This window comes from Bos grunniens, chromosome 3 (genome assembly GCF_055505025.1).
Source record: "Bos grunniens cultivar Pamir isolate PY7600 chromosome 3, Bosgru_T2T1.0, whole genome shotgun sequence".
Classification (NCBI taxonomy): domain Eukaryota; kingdom Metazoa; phylum Chordata; class Mammalia; order Artiodactyla; family Bovidae; genus Bos; species Bos grunniens.
In genome coordinates this window covers 20,852,181-20,866,971 of record NC_141167.1, presented here as the reverse complement: position 1 = coordinate 20,866,971, position 14,791 = coordinate 20,852,181, and positions in this window count along the sequence as shown.

The following is a 14,791-nucleotide window of genomic DNA, read 5'->3' as shown; positions in this document are numbered from 1 at the left end:
GGGCAACAGGCTAGGATAAAACTATATACCTTTTACAATGAGTGGTGAGAAGGAGGGGAAAATGATTTAAAAGAGATAACAGAAGTGAGTAATGTTAGGGAAACTAAGACAGGTAAAAACAATTACCATTTTACTAAGCATCTACTATCTGCCATACTCTTTACATTTATGTTCTCTAATTTTCACAGCAGAAACTTTTGAATTCAATTGGCATGAAAATCACTGGTGACTTTGTGGAGAGCTGGCTCAGTGGAATGGTTGGTTAATCCTGAGCCAGATGGCTTGGATTTAGGGGTGAAGAGAAGATTAAGATGTGGAAAATCAGAGGGCAGACTTCTCAAGAAAATAAAGAAGGGAAGGAAAGTGATGGATTAGTGGCTTGAGAGAAAAGCAGATAGAGGGAGAGTTTTTCACAATATGGGGAATTTGAACATGAACTTGTGCTAAGGGAAGGGTCCAGTGGAAGAAAGTGGAAAAGCTATGAAAAGAGAGAGAATAATGGGAGGAATCATGCTTTTAGCTAACATTTACTGAGAATTTACTAAGCACTACTATCTTAGTCTGTTTTCAGACTGCTTCAGATACGGCAGACTGGGTGATTTACAAACAGGAGAAATTTATTGCCAACCATTATAGAGTGCCGGGGTCCAGCCCCAGCAGGATCCTAGGGTACCCTCAGGAAGGACGGCGTTGGAGAGAGAGAGATGACACGGGTCTTATAATGGATTGGGACCTGGTGGTCCGGGGTCAAAATAAAAATAAAGAGAAAGAATAAGGGAGAGAGAAAGAGGCTGATGTTCCTTGGTTAACACAGAAAGCCAATAAAGTCCCTGACACGGGACTTGCCCTGTCCACAGAGGCCACAGGCGCCCTCTCTGTGGGGTGAAGATGCAGAGCACCTTCTCGATTGGGTCTTAGAAGCCCGGGCAAAAAAGACTCAGAGAGCCTCTGTGTTCCAGGGAATCTGCCTGAAAAAAGAAGAGAGAGAGAGAGAAAGAGAAAGAAAGACACAGAGACCAGAGCTCTGGTGAAGTGGGATCCGCAGCTTTATTTTCAAAAGGGGCTTTTATACTCTGAGTTACACATTTCCAGAAGTGAAAGATACAAAGTCATGCAGAGTCAGCTCAAAAATTACATCTGTTTAACCCTTATTGAAACCAGGATGTTCTCTGCATACCTTTCCACTTGCAAGTGTCTTATATTATGTACATTATCTTCTGGCCCGGAGGCCTATTGACATTTTATGACATTTTCCTGATAAAGGCTGGTCAATCAGAAAACTTGTTTTTCCTTTAAAGTGTTTTTTCTTTATTTTTCCAATCAGTGTCACCCTCAGAAAGTACTAAATAAAGTTACATTTTATGGAGCAAAGGTGCAGTGGGTTACAACAAAGAAAGAAGTTATTAACTCAAAGGTTTTATGTTGCTATTATCAAGGCTACTACTTATTTTTCTACATTCTAACTATATTAACTAATGCACTCCCAGGCACACAATGGGTAAGGGATAAGGAAACTTGGCAGCAAACATTGGCTCAACAATGAAGCCCTCCATCAGTATTATCTAATAATTTCTCACCCCTCAAAGGGCTCTATGCCCATTAGGACTTTTAGAATGCTTTAGGCTTTTTGTGCCTTTCATGTTTGGGAAGTTGTAAACAATCATGTGTGTTAGTTGCAAGAGGATGGATAAACCTGCCAAGCAAGCTAAAATGCTAACAGAGGGGTTAGAATTGAAATACTCCTTTCAAGCCCAGGAGACTTATTAACTAGAGCCCTAAATTGATTTTCTTCAGAGAAAGGTGGTCGGGGATAGCCCCCTGTTAATGTCAGAAGAGTTGGTGAAAGGCATAATATAGTAAACAGTAGACAGACAGACTTTGGTTTCGGGGTTGATGCTCGAGCAGGTCCAGGGGAGCCCCTTGAGTCCTGATCCGCCTTGCCTCTCAGGTCTCCTCCGCATGACCTTGTCATGGGTGGGATCTCCTGTGCTGGCTCCCAGCAATGGAGGATGGAAGTCCAAGGTCAGGGACCAGCATGATCAGGTAAGGGCCCTCTTGTGGATCATAGACTTCTTGTATGCCTCACATGGCAGACCAGCAAGGGATCTCTCCAGAGCCTATTTTATAAGGCATTCCACTCACATGACTTACACACTTCCCAGATACCCCATGGGAATTACCACATCACCTTGGGTACTAGAATTTCAACATATTAACGAGAATGGAGAGGCAGAAAGGCAAACATTCAGACTATAGCACCTAGTCTTTTTCTAGGTGCAAAGAAGGACACAAAAATGGATCAGACTTGTCCTCTGGCTTTAAGGTTCACAGTTCAGAGGGGCTAAAGTAAAAGAGGTGGAAAGCAGACCACGAGATGGGTGCACAGAGGCAGCATCATGGAATGCAGGGGAGACAAGGCTCAAACAGATGAAGAGTTGGAAAGTAAGAGGGGTCTCCTAGGAATGGGGATGGCGTGCCCCACTCTGGACTACTAGATGGGAGGGACAAGTTCTCAGCCCTGCTTCACCGAGCATTTCAGCATTTGGCAAGTGTCTATAATAGAATCTGAGAGGAATGTGGTCAGGTCAGAGGGATGAGGAAATGAACTCTTTCCAAGTTTCTGAGTCTATCTATACCAGTGGCTAATTTACTGGCAGTTCCTGCTTACTTTGGATTGGATTATCTGAGAATTCAAGAACAAAGTTCAAGTTCACTGAGGAGCCTTATGCAAATCAAAGCAATAAAAAGCCACTCCGGAAACTTGTAGCCAGGAGAAGCAGGGGCCTAAATACCTTATCTAGATGAAAGGAACCTGAGACAAGATCATGAAGCGAGGCCCTCAGCAGGGCCTCTCAAACTCTTGGATGCGAACCGCTTATCTGTCAGAATTCTTGGAAGGAGAGGGAGACCTTAAATCTAGGTTCACCTTCACGTGCTCATGGCTGAGTGCTTTTTCATTCAGCAGTCATTCATTCAACTAACACTTATTGAGCCTTGAGCCCCTACCATGTGCTAGATATTCTGCTAGGTCGCTGGGGATACCATAAATAAGACCTTGCCTTCTCGAGCTGACCCTCTAGTGACATAATAGTACAGGGCAGGGTATATTTAAGGAACACCTGAATTCTTTCCAATCTATGAATGTCCCTAAAGGGCAGAATTATTTCTAAACACTGGACAGCTCAGAAACCAGCCCTTGATGCAGAAACTTCCAGCAAATGGATGATACAGCTTGATAAGACTTGACTAATTTTCCCTAAGAGTGAGACTCCCTGCCACAGTAGCTACTGGGAGTGTCCTTGGGTTTATATTTGGAGGCATCATTCTCTTCCTCAGCTCCTTGGATCCTGTGACCCAATTTAAGACCCTGCTGAGGGAGCAAGGCTGGCATCAGACCCTCAGAACTATACCAGGCAGACTCCTTCCTCATCAATCTAGGTTCAAGCTCTAATCCCTTCATTTCCCCAGCATGACATTGCACCAGTGCATGACTCCACTGTACCATATTTCACTGTGAACTAAGACTGTGCTCTATCCTATGCTACCCACAGCACGGGGACCATCCATCTCTTTGAGGCCAGAGATCGATTCAGGAAGCTTGCTTTAGCTATCTTTTTATTGTTTAATTAAATTTTTTTTAAATTTTCTTGGCCAAACTATGAGGCATATAGGATTTTAGTTTTTTGAGCAAGGACTGAAATTGAGCCCTGGCAGTGAAAGCATGAAGTCTTAACCACTGGACACCAGGGAATTTCTAGCTACCATTTTAAATAGCAAAACAATAGCTAATATTTATTGGGCTCTTTTTATATGTATCAGGCACTGTACTGAATATTTCATAGAAATTACTTTGCTTAATCTTCACAACAACCCTGAAAGTAGGGACCATTATCCCCCTTTTGCAGCTGAGAAGAGGCTAAATGATTTTGACAGTAAATGGAACTCTTGCAACCTTCATCTGTAACTCCAAAGTCACAAAGGCAGGGAAGCTTTTTCCAGGACACTCTTTTGCCTCTTGCAGTGGGTTGTTGATCTCTGTGACCCTGCTGCTAAGCATGATGTTTGGTTCATACTAAGGGATCAGTGAATAAACTTCTGAAAATTGTTTGCACATAGCAACAGCAGCAGCATGGTCCAACACGCACTCAAAGGAGTAACAAACTAGTAGGGATTAGCAGCGACTAGAGTCGGGCCTTCGTAGGTCAGTGGTTCTTGAGAGTACCACTGACAGAAGGCACACACCTCTAGGCACTAGTATGGTTACCATCAGCTGGAAATAGAAGTGAGTTCTTGGGCACAGAACTTTCCAACGATTATTCTGTCTTTCTTGTTGTAGGAGATTTGTGTAATGCCTCAACCTGCCTGATCTAACATGACTGAGGTCAGTAACTTACTGCGTCAACCATGTACCATTGTCTCTCTGCTTTGCTGCCCCAGGGCTTTCTCCATGCTGTGGAAGGCAGCTCAGCTGTGTGCAGCTGCAATCTGAAAGTGTGAGGGAGTTATGGTTTCCAGAGGAAACCCTCAGAAAATGGAAAGAAGGGGCCTGGGGGTAATACTCCAGCCTCCCCAGCCGTCACTGGGATAATTTTGATATGTGGTTTCCAGAGTTTTTCAGAAGAATCCTACATGGATTGATTCCGGTTGTCCATAGTATTAAGTAGTTGATGTATTAATCCTTTCCCCTTTTCTGTCTTATGTCCCCACTCCCTTCCTTCTAATTCTTAGGGTCGTCTCCCAAATAAATGATCTGTACCTAAGTCCTAGTCTCAGTGTCTGACTTTCAAGTGGTCTCAACTAAGATATAATACTTGAAAGAAAAAAAAACAAACAAAAGATATCATACTTAGGTATTTCTTTTCTTTAAAAAAAATAGTGTGCTTTCTTTATAAAACCAATACATATTTTCATTGTAACTTTTAAAAAATAATTTGTATTGGAGTATAGTTTATTTACAATGTTTATTGCAACTTTTAAAAAAAGTAATTTTATTTATTTATTTATTTATTTTTGGCTGTGCTGGGTCTTTGTTGCTTCCCAGGCTTTTCTCCAGTTGCGGGGAGTGGACTACTCTCTAGCTGGTGCGCCAGTTTCTCATTTTGGTGGCTTCTCTTGTTGTGGAGCACTGGCTCCAGGGTGTGAAGGCTTCAGTAGTTGTGGTTCCCAGGCTCTAGAGCACAGGCTCAACAGCTGTGGCGCACAGCCTAAGTTACTCTGCAGCATATGGGATCTTCCCAGATCGGGGATCAAACCTGTGTCTCTTGCATTAGCAGGTGGCTTCTTTATCACTGAGCTACCAGTGAAGCCCCTTATTGCAACTTTTGAAAATACAAAAACAACAGTCCAATTACTTAATGACAGTCACTATTATAGCATATGAGAAATTATTTCCTGCTTTCGTGTTTATGGGTTTTTCTGAGTGTGTGTTTATGTTTTGAATTGTGCTGTAGTCTAAACTACTAAAATAATTATTCTATTTATTTGTTTGTGATTTAATTCATAGAAATTCTGTTTATTCTCCATGATGCTTGTGAATGTGAGAAAAATAGATTTTGTTTGTTTGGCTGTGGAACCCACACCCCCTGCATTGAAAGTTTGGAGTCTTAACCACTGGACCTCCGGTGAAGTTCCTGGGGAAAATAAATTTTTTAAAAAATTCTGTAATAGTGGGATCAAGGGTGTTTGGAAAGTGAGTCATAGGACATAAGTTAGAAAAAGACTGAAAGCTATTACTTTAGAGACGGTATTTTCCCATGATGTTTGTATCAGTTTAATAGGCTGAAATGGAGGGAGGGAACATTCTCGAACATTAGTTAGCAAAGTCAGGTTGACAAGAAGAACCAAAGTATGTTTAGCCAGAGGGCCATTTCAGCTGGAGAGTAGGTTCATATAGAACATTGTCTGCTTAGCCAAGAAGTTTGGACTTTGCAGAGATAGTAAAGGTTTCTAAGTGGGAAAAAACAAACAACAAACCAATTAGAGGAATACATTGGGAAGATCAATTGGGTAAAACATAAAAAATAGATGCAGTTTTGGTTAGAAATCAGAAACAGCACAAGGCCCAAGCCTGTGTTATAAGAGTCTGAGTTAGGGAGGTACTTCATTACTAGAATAAAGTGAACAATCCTTGTCTGTCTCCAAAGTCAAAGGGAAAAAGCACCAGGATTGCAAACTTCTGCTAAAACTCTAACAAACTATAATCTGTCATAGCGTACCTAAGGACCAACTTAATTAACACCATTCTAATGACAATAACTTGTCCCATTGCTTCATGGCAAATAGATGGGGAAACAGTGGAAACAGTGAGAGACTTTATTTTGGGGGGGCTCCAAAATCACTGCAGATGGTGATTGCAGCCATGAAATTAAAAGACGCTTACTCCATGGAAAAAAAGTAATGACCAACCTAGATAGCATATTAAAAAGCAGAGACGTTACTTTGCTGACAAAGGTCCATCTAGTCAAGGCTCTGGTTTTTCTAGTGGTCATGTATGGATGTGAGAGTTGGACTGTGAAGAAAGCTGAGTGCCGAAGAATTGATGCTTTTGAACTGTGGTGTTGGAGAAGACTCTTGAGAGTCCCTTGGACTGCAAGGAGATCCAACCAATCCATTCTAAAGGAGATCAGCCCTGGGATTTCTTTGGAAGGAATGATGCTAAAGCTGAAACTCCAATACTTTGGCCACCTCATGTGAAGAGTTGACTCATTGGAAAAGACCCTGATGCTGGGAGGGATTGGGGGCAGGAGGAGAAGGGCATGACAGAGGATGAGATGGTTGGATGGCATCACCGACTCGATGCACATGAGTAAACTCCAGGAGTTGGTGATGGACAGGGAGGCCTGGCTTGCTGCGATTCATGGGGTCGCAAAGAGTTGGACAGGACTGAGTGACTGAACTGAACTGAATGACAATAACTGGACTTCCCAGGTGGTTCATTGGGGAAGAATCTGCCTGCCAAGCAGGAAACACGGGTTCCATCCCTGGGTCAGGTTCCAATCCTGGGTTGTGGAAAAGGAAAGGGCAACCCACTCCAGTATTCTTGCCTGGGAATTCCCATGGACAGAGGAGCCTGGCGGGCTACAGTCCATGGGATCACAAAGAGTCAGACATGACTTAGCGACTCAACGACAACAACGACAATGGAATCAAGATGTTAAATTACTATGGAAGGGAAGGAGTCACTGGCCAAGGCACTTCTGTTGGGGGCTTGGTGGACTTGAGAGACTATATTGTTTTCCTTAACTCGGAGGGAATTAGTCCTTGGAACCATTTCGTGGCCTTTTCCCTAATTCCACATACATCAAAGCAAAATTCTTAGTAGTGTTATGCTTTCTATATTTTAAACAATTATTTATTTATTTATTTTTTGCTGCACTAGGGCTTTCTCTAGTTGTGGCATGTGGGGGCTACTCTTCATTGCAGTGCTGCGACTTCTCATTGCAGTGGCTTTTCTTGTTGCTGAGCACAGGGTCTAGATGCTTGGACTTCAGTGGTTGTGGTGCACCGGCTCAGTTGCTCTGGGGCATGTGGAATCTTCCTGGGCCAGGGATTGAACTCGTGTTCCCTGCATTGGCAGGCAGATTCCCATCCACTGTACCACCAGGAAAGTCCTCTATATTTCTTAATGTTAAGAAGAGAGTGTTCTGGAGGGCAGGCAGGAACATATATGCATCCTTGAAAAGAAATCTTTCCATGGTGAATTAATATATTGATTTTCTAATTTATATATTAGTCCTTTCTGAGTAAATGCTGGTAAGATCCCCTGAGCTAGGATTCCCTAATAAAAATCCCCTGGGCTGCAGTGACCAAGTAAGTCTTGCCTAGGCATCAGGCCTGCATCCTTGACTGCTGTGTGAGGAACAGTTAGGACGCTCTAAAAGTAAACCATTCTTAAGATGATCATGACTTAGAAAAGGGTGGAGGTAATAAGGTGGTGAGAAGTGGTCAGATTTGGCATACATTTTGAAGAGAGAGCTGACCAGTTGGGTTATCATTACTTTTATTTTAGATTTATTTGCTGTGCTGGATTTTAGCTGTGGCATGCAAGATCTTTGATCTTTGTTGTGGCATGCATCTTTTAGTTTCAGCATGAAGGATCTAGTTCCCTGACCAGGGATCAAACCCAGGTCCCCTGCATTGGGAGCTTGAAGTCTTAACTGCTGGACAACATTATTATTGATAGATAAGAAGGGAGAGAGGTATAAAGGGTTACCCTGGGGTTTTGACCTGAGCAACTGGGCAAATGTTGATGTCTTTTCCTAAATGGGGAAACCTGGAAAAGCAGTATGTGAGTGGTAGGGAGAAAAGAGTTCTTTCTGGACAACTGAGTTTAAAATGTCTATATAGCATAAAAGACGGGAACCAAGGAGGCTTTGGGTATAAGAGTGCAGAGCCCAAGGATGAAGTTTGGACTGTATAAATGATGTCTGAGATCTTGAACCTGGAGGAGCTCACCTAGGGAATGAATGAGACATAAGAGAAATGAAGAACAAAGACACTCTTCTGGATGGCCCTGCAATATTTAGAAGTCAGGAAAAAGACCCAGGAAAAGCAACCAAAATATGAAAGAAAAATCAGGAGAACGAAAAATCCCAGAAGTCATGTAAAGAAAGCTTTTCAGGGAAAGAATGATCAACCAGGACAAATGCTGCCAACATGTCATTTAAGATGAGGAATGAGGCTTGACTACTGGTTTGGCATAATGGCAGCCATTGGCGATCTCAACAATAGATGTTTCAGTGAAGTGGTATAGACAAAGCTCATTTACAGCAATTTAAGAAAAGAACTGGAGGTAAGGAAGTGGACAAAGTGGATATAAGTAACTTAGGAATTTTGCTATAGCAAAATGGGATGGTAGTTGGATGTGTAATGAAGTCAAAGGTGGGATATTTTTTCCCCCTGAATTGGCAGACACACTAGTATGGCAGGTTATGTGCGGATCCATCAGAGTGAGAAACACTGACAGTTCAGGAGAAAGAGAAAATAATTGCAATAGCAACATTTTTGAGTAGGCAAGAGAGCGTCGGTCATCTGCCTCAGATCGGAGGGCACAGTGATAAATAGTTTTTCTTTTGGCTGCACCACATGGCTTGAGGGATCTTAATTCCCTGACCAGGAATTGAATCCAGGGCCTCAAAAGTGAAAGCAGAGTCCAGCCACTGGACTGACAGGGAATTTCCCTGACAAATACTTTTTAAAGTGATTGATGCCTCCTGATCCCCTGTATCTCATTTAATCCTCTTGGTAGTCCAATATGTTCGTATTATTATTCTTATTTTAAAGTGGGGTAAATTGAGTGTTAGAGAGGCTTAGTGACTTGCTTAAAATAACAAAATAATGAAGATAGGATTAAAAATGTTGGCTTCCCTGATAGCTCAGTTGGTAAAGAATCCACCTGCAATGCGGGAGACCTTGGTTCTATCCCTGGTTTGGGAAGATCCCTTGGAGAAGGGAAAGGCTACCCACTCCAGTATTCTGGCCTGGAGAATTCCATGGACTGTATAGTATGGGGTTGCAAAGAATTGGACACCACTGAGTGACTTTCACTTTCAGGGAATTCTCGTGGTTAGGACTTCGTGCTTTCATTGCCCTGGGTTTGCCTGATCAGTATACTAAAATCCCTTAAGCCTTGTGGAGAGGCCAAAAAAAATGCGGCTAATTTCAGAGAGTGCCTGTTTCACCAAGATCAGAAAGGTTGTTCGATCAGTGAATGAGAGTGTGCACAGAAATGTACTACTCAAGGAGTTGGATAGTAGGGGGAAGAATGGGAGGAAGAGATAGCGAGGGAGTTTAGGACTGATGTGTAAACACTGCTATATTTAAAATGGATAACCAACAAGGACCTACCGTATAGCACAAGGAACTCTGATCAACGTTATGTGGCAGCCTAGATGGGAGGGGAGTTTGCAAAGGTATGACTGACTCCTTTTGTGGTTCACATGAAATTATCACAACATTGTTAATCAGCTATACTCCAATATAAAGTAAAAAGTTAAAATATTAAAAAAAAAAAAAAGAAGAAGAAGCTGGATAGTAGCTGTGGAGTGTCTGGAATGTCAGGCTGGGGAACGGGGAATCTCATAGCCCTGAACCTCCAACCTTGAGGCTGCCCAACTATACAGGTTGTGAATTAACCAGAACAAGTGTTGTTTATTTATTTATTTATTCATTTTTACAAGTGTTGTTTAAATGCAGTTGTGTTTAAATCCTTCCTGTACCCCTTGTGTGATCTTGGGCATATTTCCTTATTTATGAAATACAGGGTTTTTTGGGGGTTTTTTGCCACACTGCACAACATGCGGAACTTCACTGACCATGAATCCAACCCACGCCCCCTGCATTGAGTCTTAGCCACTGGACTATCAGAGAAGTCCTGAAATAGAGATTTTAATATCTACCTTGCTTATATGTTTTGGGATTAAATGAAACAATGGAAGTAAAATGTCTGATAGTATATAGTAGGGATTTGGTGAATGGTTGTGATTATTGTTTGTATTCACAATAGACTGTTTGCAGGCTAGGCAGGTGTGGTTTCCAATAGTCCCCTCCCCAACCGGTGAAGATGCTGAAACTCCTCCCTAGATCTTAGAAAGACAGCAAGACTCCTGAATGGAAAAGGACTCTGCAGAAGGGTTGCACTCTCCCTCTCTCTCTCTCTCACATTCACACACCTATGTGCACACACATTTATGCAGCGCTCCAGCTGTACTTATATCAGGGCAGAGATATACAGGCACAAAGATCAATGTTGCAGTTCAGTGGCGGGAATGAGGCTGCAGCCAACTGAAACTATTGGTCTGGGACTGGAAAAGGGTGGGGAAGAGGAGTAAGTACTGTGGGCAGGCCTGACAAGGGAAGAGCAGAACCACAGCAGGAAGCAGATGGTCTAAGTCATATGGCAGTTCGGATTTCCCCTGTCAACTTCACTTCCCAATTTTTACATCCTTCCATTGCACATGTCTACCACAGAGGCCACTCTCTGCTAAAAGTGGGTAGAAGTGATTGATTTATTAATTGACAAGCATTTAATGATATCTACCATGTGCCAGGAATTTTCTGGAAGACTGAATAGTTGTTGGTTGGGGAGACTTCCCTGGTGATTCAGTAGCTAAGCCTCTGCACTCCCAGTGCAGGGGGCCTGGGTTCTATCCCTAGTCAGGGAACTAGATCCCACATGCTGCAACTAAAGATCAGGCATACTGCAGTGAAGATTGACGATCCTGTGTGCCACAACTAAAAGATCCAGAGCAGCCAAATAGATATATAAATAAATAAAGAATTTTTAAAGAAATAGTTGTTGGTCAGGGAGCTAAAGGGAGCTGGAGAAGGACAGTCTGGGCAGAGAAACTAACACGTGTTAAGTTGTGGTGGGGTGAAATAGGATGTTAATTCCATGAACTACATGTAATTTGATAAAAAGAGAGCACAGAATTCCAGGGAGAAAAGTGGGAGATGAAACTGGAGAGGTAGGATAAGACCAGTTCATAAAGAGCCTTAATTACCACACTAAAATGTCTGAGATAACTGACTAACCATTTGGAAAAAAAGATAAAGTTTAGACTCTTGCCTTGTACTAGACACAAAAATAAATTTCAGGAGGTTTAAAAGTTTGAATATGGGAATTCCCTGGTGGTCCAGTGGTTAGGACTTGGTACCTTCAAGCTTTCAATGCAGGGGCCAGGGTTTGATCCCTGGTCAGGGAACTAAGATCCCTCAAGCTGCAGAGCACAGCCAAAAAGAAATAAATAACAAAAAAAGGCTTGAATATAAAATAGAAACATCTTAAAAATACTAAAAGAAGAAATAGGAGAATATTTGCACTATCTTGGGGGTGGGAAAGGCTTTCCTTAACTTTAAAACCAAAGTTAGAAAGTGTAAAGGGAAATATTGACAGTTTTCACAGATAAAAGTGAAAATTGCAGCAAAAGACATAAACAAAAAGCATAAACAAAAAGACAAATGACAGTAAGAAAAGAGTCTGCACCATTTAATGGTTGAAGGATTCAAGTACTACTTTGTAAAGAACTGATAGAAAATAAATTAAGAATATTTTGATAAAAATAGACAAAATTCTTAACAGGGTGGTTCCCAATAGAGGAAGAACAATGGCTATAAAAAGGTTATTTAAATACACTAGCAATGAAGGAAATGCAGATTACTTTCCCTGTCAGATTGAAAAAATTAAAAAGATTGGGACTTCCCTGGTGGCACAGTGGATAAGAATCCACCTGCCAATGCACGGGACACAGACTTGATCCCTGGTCTGGGAAGATTCTACCTGCCTCCGGGCAACACCCTGTGTGCTACAACTACCAACGGCCATGTGCCTGGAGCCTGTGCTCCAAACTAGAGAAGCCATAGCAAGGAGAAGCTTGTGCATCACAACAAAGAGTAGCCTCCGCTCACCACAGCTAAAGAAAACCCTTGTGCAGCAACAAAGACCCAGGGCCACCGGTAAAAAAATAAAAGCGAAAGAAAGAAAGAAAAAGATCAAGCCAGCCCCAGTGTTGGAGACAGTGTGAAAAAAGGGACCTACTCACACACTGTTGTTGATGGGAGTCCAAAATAGTACAATCCTTCTATAATTTGGTAATATATATTAAAATTTCAACGTGCATCTCTTCTGATTTTCCCTTTGATCCAGGAATTTTAAGGAATTTAGTCAAAGGAAATAATAATAATAAAAGTGACAAGGTGGTTTATTATATTGTTTAGAGAAAAGAAAATTTACCCAAGTGTTCGTAAGAAGGGAACTGGCATCCACACAATAAAGGCGATACAGCCACAGGATAAAGTAGATCCATAACTGTTGTAGAAAAGTTTCCAGGGTGTGTTGTTAAGTGGAGAAAAAAAACAAAGAACAGAAAGGAGGTCACCAAAAGCAGGTTTGGCACTAGCTGTGTTCAGTTCATTCAGATTCAAAGATCAAACTCCTCGGGCCTCAGAAGGCCCAGGTGCCAGTTCCTGCTTCTGGATCAAGGTTGTATATGATGAGGGAGGAGACTGGCCCTGAGCCCAGAGCCCAGAATGGGATGGGCATTTCTCCTTCAGCTCTGCCACAGCTATGACAGATACCTGCATTGGAGCCTGGATTTCCTTCACCAGCAGAAAAAGGATGAGGATATACCCAAAGCCTCGGGTATATTCTGGTGCCTTTCCCACTTTATTAGGGCTTGAAGGTGACTTGCCTGGGCTCTGCTAGTGCTGGACTTTGGGAGTCTGATTTCTTTTTTCTAAGGGACTTGACAGATAAGCCTTTGCGAAAAGGCTGTCCTTTTAGTCATAGACCGACTGTAGCTAAGCTGCTTGGTTGTGTTCTATTAGAGGAGAGATACTGAAGTCCATTTCTGAGGGGTGATAGGATAGTAAGATTTCAAGGTCTCCAGAAATAAGAGTAAATAAACACTAAGTTTCAACATAAGCCTGGACTTCCTGTAAGATACTAGGAAGGAAAACAGTTTCTTCATCAGATGAAATATTTTAGGATCTGAACACTGGACAAACCAAGCTGTTATTATTGATACTTAAATGGCCAATTAGTAGCTAATTAGAGCTCTGGAACTCCCTGGCCAGGCCCCATGTGGAAACCCTCTTGGGTCTGAGGTAATAAATCCAGTTTATAACACACACTGATGAAAACATTCTCCAGTGAGAGAGACTTCCCTGGTGGTCCAGTGGCTAAAACTGTGCTCCCAATGCAGATGGCCCAGGTTTGATCCATGGTCAGGAAACTAGATCCCACATGTGGCAGCTAAGATCCAATGCAGCCAAATAAATATAAATAAATAAATATTAAAACATCAACAACAACAAAACTCTCCAGTGAAAATCCACCCGCCACCCCCCCAAAAAAAATCCCCACTTTGGCCTTTCCCAGCTAAGGTACTAGGGGCCCAATTCTTACATACTTAAAAAAATGCGTGCAGTTTTTTTTCTAGAAAGGAGAAGGACAGAAGTCACAATGCAATTCTCATGCCCAGGTTAATTCCGTATAAGTAAAGCTCCCTCCTACCCTAAGGAAACAAAAACACTAATTTGAAAAGATATCTGCATACCAACATTCATAGCAATATTATTTAAAATAGCCAAGATATGGGAGCAACATAAGTGTCCATTGATAGATAAATGTATAAAGAAGATGTGGTATATATATTATGATATGTATGATATATATTTATAAATATTAATCATAAAAATGAAATTTTGCAATTTGCAACAACATAGATGGGTCTAGAGGGTATTATGCTAAAGTGAAATAAATCAGACAAGGACAAATACCATATGACATCACTTACATGTGAAATCTAAAAACTAAAAGAGGGACTTCTCTGGTGGTCCAGTGATTGGGACTCTGTGCTTCCACTGCAAGGGGCTTGGATTCAATTCCTGGTCGAGGAAATAGGACGCTACCAAAAATAAAGTATAAAGCAAACAGATAAACAAAATAAAAACAGACTCATAGGTATAGAAAATAATTGCCTTCCAGAAGGGAGGTGGGTGATGAATAGATGAGGAGGATTAAAAGATACAAAGCTCCAGTTGGAAAATAAATAAGCTATGGGGATGTAATATGAAGCATAAGTGATATGGTCAATAACATTATAATAATTTTGTATAGGGACAGACAGTAACTAGATATCATGGTGACCATTTTATAACATGTGTAAATGTCAAATCACTATATACCACACCTGAAACTAACAAAATATTGTATATCAAGTATATTTCAATTTTTTAAATAAAAGTGAAGCTCTATCCTGTTAGTTTTCCAGGCCACTGTTCAGACCAGAGT